Source organism: Meriones unguiculatus, chromosome 17 (genome assembly GCF_030254825.1).
Source record: "Meriones unguiculatus strain TT.TT164.6M chromosome 17, Bangor_MerUng_6.1, whole genome shotgun sequence".
NCBI lineage: Eukaryota > Metazoa > Chordata > Mammalia > Rodentia > Muridae > Meriones > Meriones unguiculatus.
This window is the reverse complement of record NC_083364.1, coordinates 14,913,132-14,923,184: the sequence shown is the minus strand read 5'-3', so window position 1 is coordinate 14,923,184 and position 10,053 is coordinate 14,913,132. Positions and strand designations below refer to the sequence as shown.

The 10,053-nt window shown below is 40.7% G+C and overlaps 1 long non-coding RNA gene across 1 annotated transcript; it reads right to left on the bottom strand.

The window, feature by feature from the left end:
* Positions 1 to 268: 268 nt before the first annotated feature.
* LOC132648745 (uncharacterized) lies at positions 269 to 2,962 on the bottom strand. The gene is made up of 2 exons (XR_009587134.1): positions 2,360 to 2,962; positions 269 to 1,332 (listed from the first exon to the last, which is right to left on the bottom strand). It is a non-coding gene; the product is annotated as an uncharacterized LOC132648745 (long non-coding RNA).
* Between the last annotated feature and the right edge of the window lie 7,091 nt (positions 2,963 to 10,053).

The following is a 10,053-nucleotide window of genomic DNA, read 5'->3' as shown; positions in this document are numbered from 1 at the left end:
GCTATGTGACTCTGGTCAGGACTTCAGCGCTTTTCAACTGGTAGTTAAGCAACCTTATCTTCCCCAGGCCAGATGTCTTGGCTGTTTCTGATTCGTTCGTTGCTTTTTCTGTGTGTGTGTGTGTGTTTTCGTGTAACTTGGCCTATTCTGTCTAGCAAGAAAATGAAGCCTGTCATGGAGTTGGTCAGGCTTATTTAGCCAGGCTCTCTCATTGCTAGTGTTATGCCAGGTTCACAGGACCCTCAGAGACCACCAGGAGATGACTCGATGCAATTGCAAGAGAGCTTTATTACGAGAGCGATCGAACTCGGGACCCAAGTCTCACTGGCACAGCAGTAGAGAAGTGGGACCCCAAGCTCTGAATGAACAGGATTTTTAAATGGAAAGTCTGTGAGCAGGGGGTTTCCATGGCAGCAAGCAGGGGGGCACAAGCCTTGGCGTTACAGAATTACGTGAAGTTTAGCAGGGCGGGGTGACCTTTTCTGAGGCACATAATCACAATGGCTAAGGCATATAATCACAATGGCTATTTTTCTAAACCACATCTGAAACACTGGGGAGAATTTTCCCACCCTATTCTCAACCGATTCCCATTGATTATTGCCAGGGAGTTTGTCTCTATTTTCTATGAAGCATTTATTCTGTTATATTTCCTGGAGGCTGTTGCTAGGAGAGTTAACTTTGTTTTCTGCCAGGTGTACATTCTGTGATATTTCCTGGTACCTGAATTCAGTTCCCAGTCAAGATCTTTATTTCAAAATGGAGTTATATTCAGGCTATCTTAAGCTCTTCATTTCCCCCTTTCCATGTAACTGAAGAGGCCAATCTTGGGCTCTTACAGTTTAAGGTCATCTCTAAGCTGACTGAATTGTGTTTTTATTACCATTAACTGTATAGTTTTTAGTCTTTTTAAATATTTTAACAACTTGTTAAGTAAGCCTGATCCAAAAATGGGCAAAAGCAAAAGATTCTGCCCTTGAGCTGCTATAACTCTGGCTTTGTACATCCAGTATTGTATTGCAATACTAGTTTCTGCTCCAGCTAAGCAATCCCCAAGATAATAGCTAATATCAGGGAGCCACCTTTGACTTAGCATTTCAGCCTGTAGGTGGGATTTTAGACAGGTGGTCTCGTCTTCTGAAACTACTTCAGCTCTGACAGTAGGACCATTGCCATCAGGGGCTAGGAAGGCTGAAATGCCAGTCAAAGGCTGGGCAATGGGGCAGTCCTCAGAAACGTCTGGTTAGGTGGTCCATCCAAGGAGGCAGTGAGTAATCATGACAGCTTCCAGGAAGTTCAGATCTCAGCTTGCAATTTCAACCAGATGAAAATCTGCTGAGACAAGTTTAAACTAAAACAGAAATTAAAATTTGTCTAATCTCATGACTTTTTGATTTTCTAAAACATTTTGTGAATAACAGGTAAAACTGCATCCAATGGAATGAGCAACAATTTAAGTGTATCCATGATCTGAAACTAACACTTTAACTGTGGATACAGCTGTTGGTAATCAGCCACCAAGAGAGCTGGGCCACTTTTTGTCAGATCTTCTTAGAATTTATTTTTAGTTTCCATCTCCATGTTACACTGGGAAGTTAGGCAGAAATACATTAGTGGCTTTAGTGCTGAACTGTGGATGTTTGGACTTCCCTTAACAAAGCAACTAGAAAAAATAGATTTAAAATATTTTTTAACTTCTGTATCAAAGTCTACCTCAAAAATGGCAAATATTAAAGATATCATAATAAAAGCTCTAGCTTTTGGGTCAAATATACACATTGTATATACGTGTTTAGCATGATGAAATGCATTTTTATATTTATCTCCAGAAAACCATCAAAAGGCAATTAAAATCTTAAACTTGTGACTGGATATAAAGCAATCAGCTTATCAGAACTCTATTAGTCATTGTCAGAGAGAGAGGAGAGAAGTCTAAAATATAACATATCTCCCATTTTTAATATGCCTCAAATTATTTTTCTGTATCATTACAATTAATGTTTATATATTTTAAAACATCTATTTATATTCTCCAATCTTTCTTGTATTTATAAACCCTGAAACATTTTCCCAAATCAAACAACATTTTCTAGATTCTCAAAATGTAAACTCTTATATCCTCAAACCCTACATAAACTCCATTATCTTTCTATCTAGCCATCCATCATAAGACATAGATAATTAACATGAAGCCTGTAGGCTAGGCAAACCTGCTTGCCTTCTTTAAATAGAAAACCTTGTACCTGGTAATTTTAACTAACTAATAAATTAACCAATACACTAACAATGGATCTAACTATCTGCTCTTTAGCTGCAAGGCTACCATTAGCTTAGCTTAGCCATCAATGTAATCAGAGACCTGAGAAGGATAAGTATGTAGCAATCCATGTACCAATCAAAATGACAGTGACAACTAGTCAGTCCATCACTCTAGGCAGCTGTCCTTGGCTCCTGTGGTCTCATGGCATCTTGAGCAGGGCAGTCCAGCAATCAGGCACAGAAGATGAGAGACTGTTTCTGTGGAGAAAGAAACGAGAGAATGGCCTCACCTCGCCCTTAGCAACATGAAACATTGACTCTCCAGGTGTCCACAGTTTTGTCCACAGTTTAGGCTGGGCCCAGGCAGTGGGCCAGTTGGGGCAGTCTTGCCCAGTGGCTAGCATACCATAATCCAGGGTCACATTGTGCCCAAATCTTCTTGGAGACCTTGGGGGAGCTACTGCCAGGATTTTGGGACTCTCTGTCTTAATAAGCTTACCCATGTTAAAATGCCATATTCACCAGATCTCTGACAAGCTTGAGGGCTGGCATATCTGAATTATTCTTTATCTCTTTTTTTAATTATTTATTTTAAATTGTATTCTATGTAATAGAATGCCATAATTTTTAATTCTGGCATATTTTTTAAATAAATATTTTTAAACCCATATTAATTTTTAGTAGATCTATATAGGCCAACTTTATAATTATTTATCTTAAGGTTAACTTTAAAAACAAACAAAATACCAGATAAGACCCATTCTTATAACTAACTGCATTTATTAGCAGTTATTTATTTATATTTATATAAATATAAATATATAGTTATATAGTTATTTATGTTTATTAGCATAACTTTAAATATCTTTCTGAACTAAAATCAAAGGAAAACTTTTAATCAAATACAATACATAGAAAGGCCAGAAAATCTCGTCATCCTGTCATATTGCGTTAAAACTGAACAACAAAAAAAAAGCATAAAGGACAAAAATTTCATTTAGAGACAGCATTAAATAATTTATATAGGAACTGGCAACTATGCATATATTTTTATAATAATTAAAAATGAGTTGAATATAACCCTATATAAACCTGGGTTAAAAAGCATAAGAAAACATTTTGCATTGAAAAAAACATTAGCCTCTCAAATGAAGAGCAATATATCTTACAGTTTTTTTCTCAAATCATGCTTGCAGGTGTAAAAACCAAAGCAAATACAATTTATATCTTTTATAACAGTCTGTGTATCTTCAGGTTAGGCTTTTCCCAGCTCTATTCTTTTGATTTAACCAGACATTTTTTTAAATTCTTAAACCATATAAAAGTTTTTATCAGAATCATTTTTATTATTTTATCAAAACTACAATTTTCATAATTGGCTCAAATAGTATAACTTGGTTTTATTTGGTAAAATTAACAAAACAAATATCAAAGTCTTTTGTTCTCCCCCAAAGGATTGAGAAACTGTTCCAAGTTCTCTGTTAGAATGCCTAAGGTCATTGTCTAAAATACCTGATAAACTTTAAAATGCTTTATTGTCTTAAACATAGTTTTTTTTTTTTAAACCTGTTTTTGAAATATCAAAATAAGGTACCCTTTTTAGGAATGAAGTCACAAAGTATAACCATAATTTTAAAAGGCAAAACCAAATTTTATCAATGCAAACAATTCAGTCCTTTTAAAATCAATATTAAATGTATTATTTTGATGTTGGCTGCCAGCAAAAGAAGTTCCTATATATAAACACATGAAGGTGCACTTTTAATATTTTATATAAACATAGTTTTAAACATTATTTTTATAATCCTGGTTTTTAGGACAGAAATTATGTGCAGTATTGATTATTAATATACTTAATAATAACATATATCAAGATATATAGAACATAGTTAACTTATATTCAAAACAAACAAACAAAATTACAAAACTTATTTTTATTCCCTTTAGCTGTCATTTCAAGGGAGGAACATCTTGTTACCTGTTAAATCCAATTTTTATGAACATAGAGGCTTGCAGCCTTTTTTTTTTTTTTTTTCTGAGAAGCTGCTGTTGCCCCTTTAAGAGCTGCCTGCTTGCACAGAAGCCTTAAACATTTCTCAAAACCTGTTTTAATCCATTTCAGCAGTAGCATCAATCTTAAGGTTGGGTACTATAGGGGCTGGCATCCCATATATAATCTCAAAGGGAATTAAACCTAGCTGGTAAGGGGAATTCCTAACCCTATAAAGGGAAATGGAGAGGAGCATCACCCAGTCAGTGCCAGTCTCCAAGGTCAATTTTGTTAAGGTCTCTTTTAATGTTTTGTTCATCCTCTCTACCTGTCCTGAACTTTGGGGCCTATATGCACAATGCAATCTCCAATCTGCCCCAATAAACTCAGCTACATTCTGACTTACCTTGGACACAAATGCTGGCCTATTTTTTCCTATTTCTGTACATCTTGGCCAAATTAATGGGTTGTCTTGTGACCGCCTTGAGACCTGCCAACAGAGCCTGGTAGTAGACTAAGAGACGCTCCCCACCTGCAGCCGTGTTGTAATCCCAATTGGACCTCTTATACGGAAAGTAATTATCAATATGGGATCTGTAGTTGGAACTCCTGTAGTGTCTGGGACAGTTTTGCGTGCCTCTGAAATAATACATCCCCACTCCTCTTGGTAAACAAGACCTGTAAAAGCGTAAGCTGCTGGCAATCGTCCCGGGTGGGCTGGTGGGTAAAAAGCAGAGAACTTGGCATTCTGAGTTCTCCAGTTAAACCTGTGATGTGGCAAAAGGCCAGTAATGATGAGACTGATTGCCATTAGCAGATGGAGGGCCCCGTGGCCCATAAGGGAAGGACTGTAGAATCTGCCTCTGGTTCCCCAGAGGGAGAAGCTGCATGGAGGCTCTGGGTCCTTGGCACTTGGCCAGATGGTGGTTCCAGCCTGGATAAAGGAGCAGGAGTTGGTTGAGGAGTGGGAGGAGGAGGAGGTGGAAAAAATTATTTTCATGGGAGTCCCATCCTGCAAAACAGATGAAGGGGGGTCTATGGAGCCAGGGCAGTGGCCTCTGGTTCCGGAGATTCTATGGAAGGAGAATTGTTAGTGGGAATCAGAAAGGGCTTAATCCATGGAGGTGGATGAGTCACCAGGTTCTTCCAAACTACAATATATGGCACCTGATCTGGGTGCCCACATGCTTTTTGAAAAACTTTATCTTCCACTGCTAAGACAGTGGGAAGGTGGAAGGTTCCTTCTGGTGGCCAGCCCACATTGAAGGTGGGCCATTCTGAGCTGCAAAAAAAGTTTTGTTTTTTTTTTTCTCACATCAACTGAAAGACCGTGAGCTCTAGTTTTAACTTCTCCAAAATGAGTCAGAACCAAGTCAAGAGGTTTGGAGGTATTCCGTCCCATATCGTCAGTCAGTCTATTCGTCAAAAGAATTCAGGAGAACTCAAAAGAAATAAGGAAAACAATTTCAACAAATAGTAAATCACTCATACACAAAAAAAGAACTGGTTGTCTCAGACAAAAACAAAACCAAAGGCAACAACTTACAGCCTATACCCAGGCTAACATCACAGGACAAAACTGAAATCAGAAATGAAAACAGCTACAGTTTTAAACAAAAGTAAAATCAAGCACTCTCAAGTAGACGCAAAACCACAAACAATTAATCACAAAAATTAAACAGTAACTCCAGGCACAACACCAAGGGGAAAAAAAAACAATTAATCACACATAGAAACTAAGTAACACTGAAAACCTGGACTTCTCTGCCACAGAAGTTCCAGAAAACCGATCCTCACTCTGGTTCCCCTATCCCAGGGGTTCTGAGGAGGTAAAGAGAGATCCTCACTCCAGTCCCCCTATCCCAGGGGTTCTGAGGAGGCAGAAACAGACAAAACCTGGACTTCTCTGCCACAGAAATTCCAGGAAACCGATCCTCACTCCGGAGGCAGAAACAGATCCTCACTCCAGTCTCCCTATCCCAGGGGTCCCGAGGAGGCAGAAATTCCAGGACATCAAAACGTCTTTTGAAGCCCCCACAGCCTAGGCCCCGACATATCTAATCTGGCTGCTCCCGTAAGCACCTCGAGGCTTTTCAGGAAAAGAAACAAAGAATAAAGGCAAACAAACATTTAAAGCAGACAGACAACATAGAAGACGTTACACTTACCCGCGGGACTAAGCTCTCTGGGTCAGGAGTCCTGGAGGTCCCGAGGCATCCCGGATGGTCGAGCCCCCAAATGTTATGCCAGGTTCACAGGACCCTCAGAGACCACCAGGAGATGACTCGATGCAATTGCAAGAGAGCTTTATTATGAGAGCGATCGAACTTGGGACCCAAGTCTCACTGGCACAGCAGTAGAGAAGTGGGACCCCGAGCTCTGAGTGAACAGGATTTTTAAATGGAAAGTCTGTGAGCAGGGGGTTTCCATGGCAGCAAGCAGGGGGGCACAAGCCTTGGCGTTACAGAATTACGTGAAGTTTAGCAGGGCGGGGTGACCTTTTCTGAGGCACATAATCACAGTGGCTAAGGCATATAATCACAATGGCTATTTTTCTAAACCACATCTGAAACATTGGGGAGAATTTTCCCACCCGATTCTCAACCGATTCCCATTGATTATTGCCAGGGAGTTTGTCTCTATTTTCTATGAAGCATTTATTCTGTTATATTTCCTGGAGGCTGTTGCTAGGAGAGTTAACTTTGTTTTCTGCCAGGTGTACACTCTGTGATATTTCCTGGTACCTGAATTCAGCTCCCAGTCAAGATCTTTATTTCAAAATGGAGTTATATTCGGGCTATCTTAAGCTCTTCACTAGCATCTAATCAATAAATCCTTTAATTATAATTGGTTTCCCAGGGGACAGAAACTGCATAACAAGAAGTCAGTCTGATCTTTACTGCTTGAACTCTATCTTCTATTTATGATGTTTGTATGTGACGTGTGTATGAAGTTAGACCAGGATTGATGGGACATATAAGAAGGCAGGCAGGCACCTCCAGACTGTTCATTAATCAGACAACTGAAAGACACCCTTCTCCCCTTGGGTGTGGAGACTGTGCATACGGTGTGGAGAGCGAGCCGTGGCACGAAGCTACAGACGCAGCCAGCCTGAGAGACAGACCCAGATGCTCTAGGTAACCCGGAAGCCTCTCGCACTGGACACAAATGGTCTTGCTAAAGCAACACACCTGTGGCCAAGTGTGACGAGCTGAGTTGGGTCACTAGGACTCACACTGTTGTGTGGAGAGCTGCTTGTTAAGCTGCTTTGTTATGTTTTCACCTGGGGAAGTAGCTTTTGAAAAGAAGTTAGGTGTTTCCACACCTTTTTCTTTCTGTATTGGTGTGACTTGTTTTCACTTTGCCTATAAATAATGAACCCTGGAATTAACCTGCACGGCTTCAGTCAGACTGACAGCCCTCTCAAGCCGATCCCGTGTGAAGTGTGATTTGTCCTCACTCCCCACTCAGGTACTGTTCCACTCTGCCGGCAGGCTCCAGCAATATGGTGCACCCCAACATCCACATGCCCCTGGGAATTCAGGAGTCACCACAGCCTGGGCCAAGAGTAATTCTTATTCAAACCACCACACCTTGCTTCTCGTCTTGAAGTTTCATGGAGTAGAAAGGGGTGAGATGGAAGATTCCATCTTCAGGTCACTTACCTTCATGCCTCAAAGTGGTAGATACCAGCAAGGGTGGCAGAGGGCTCTGTAGGAGTTATCAGTCAAGCCAACTTTAAAATTTCTCAGTCTATCTGAGACTTTTAGGTCCTCTCTCTCTCTCCCTCTCTTTTTAAGCCTGGTGCTGGGGGCCAGGGAGTAAGATGGTGGTTGAAATGGTTTGTACACAGTCCTATCTTTCCTGGAACTCACTGTGTAGATCAGGATGGCCTTAAACTCACAGAGATCTACCTGCCCCTGGGAATTCAGGTTCCATCACAGCCAGGCCCAAGGGGATTCAAACTACCACACCCTGCTTCTCTTCTTCTTCATTATCCCCATTCAACTATCTGCTGAAATTCAGAGCTTGCCTACCCTGGGGTTCTTCTGTTAAACTTTAATCAAATTATTCTTCAGTTCCAGTTTGCATCCATTCTTTATATTCTTTTCTTCGTGAGACTAAGAACCCTGAGAGGGGAGCCCAGTGTCAGTGATAGACTGAAATCTGAGATTACGAGCTAAAAAAGAAACCTCCCTGCCTTAGATGGTTTCAGTCACATATCTAGCCATGGGGTGGCCTTGAACATTCCTACCCATATTTGTGGTCAAGTACCCGTTTTCATTGTGTTGTGTTTATACCCAGTAGATCTTCAGAATAAAGTGAGAAATTTGTTTCACTCTCCAAGAACTGACAAGCTGATTTCTACATCAGCTGCAAAAATCTGCAATCTCTCTAAAAGGTAAGAGGGTCCTGTTTATTCAACATTTACCCAATCAACACTGGTTGCTTTCTTTCTGGATGCTGAACTTCCTGCTGGGTATAAACTGGCCTTCCATCATGGTTTACTCTGTATTCTCCCAATTCTTAATACTACTGAACATCTTTCCAGGTGCTCTGTAACCAATGAAATAATGTCTTTGTTTTTTTAAGATGTATATTTATTGTGCAACAGTGTTTTACCTCTATGTATGTCTATATGAGCATGTCATATTCTCTGGAGCTGGAGTGACAGTTGTGAAGGGAGAATTGAACCTGGGTCCTAAGGAAGAGCATCCAGGGCTCTTAACCATTGAGCCATTTCTCAACCCCAAAATAACTTCTTTAGATGGTATATTATATGCATGTCACATTATTAGAGGTGAATAAAACTACACACAAAACTATTATTATAGGGGCTGGACAGATGGCTGAACAGATAAGAACACTAACTGTTCTTCCAAGGACCCAGGTTCAATTCCCAGCACCCAAGTTCCAGTACTCCTGACACCTGGCCTCTGCGGACACTGCACACATGTGTACAGACATACATGCAGGAAAACTCCCATACAAAACAGTAACAGAACATTTTAAAATATTGTTATAATAAAAAACAATCGAGCTGTATCTGAGAGAATATTAACACTGATTACTTTCCCATATTGGATCCGTATGTGCTGCATTTCTGTTTCGTGTCTTCCTTCTTTTATGGAGTGTATTTGTATAAGAAAGTATTCGATAAGACCAGAGGCAAAACAACAAATGTGACTTTCAGAAAAGAAAAACAGCCTCCCTCCTCCTCCTCTCTGTTTGGTTTTTCCAGGATTTCTCTGTGTAGCCCTGGCTCTCCTGGAACTCTCTCTGTAGAACCAGGCTGGCCTCAAACTCAGAGATCCACCTGCCTCTGCCTCCTGAGTGCTGGGATTAAAGGTGAGAGCCACCACTGGGCACTTCTCCTTTTGAGTCCAGTAGTTAGACCCTATCAAGCCATCAGGGTGGGCTCCCAGCCCTGGAGGCTTCTTTCATTAACAACCCCCTGCCCACCAGCTGATTCTTAGAAACCCGCAGAGGCGATCAGTTGCTGTTGGTAGTTCAGGGCTCTTTCCCAGAGTCCCTCCTCCCTTTCGCTAAGCGAACAATGGGTGCTGATAGGAAACTCCTGGCCACATCCCCTAAAGTCAGCCTCCCTTTCCCACATTCTTTTAAAACAGCTAAGCAGGATCCAGACAACTTACTCTTGGGACTCCTTTGTTTACAGATTAGCCTGGTGAGTGTTGATTGTTCACCACTTGGCACCAACACCAAGCGCAGACTCCTTTGCACTCAAGGAGACCGTATGCATCTCATTTAAGATGTACTTATATTTTAAATTATGAGCATGTGTG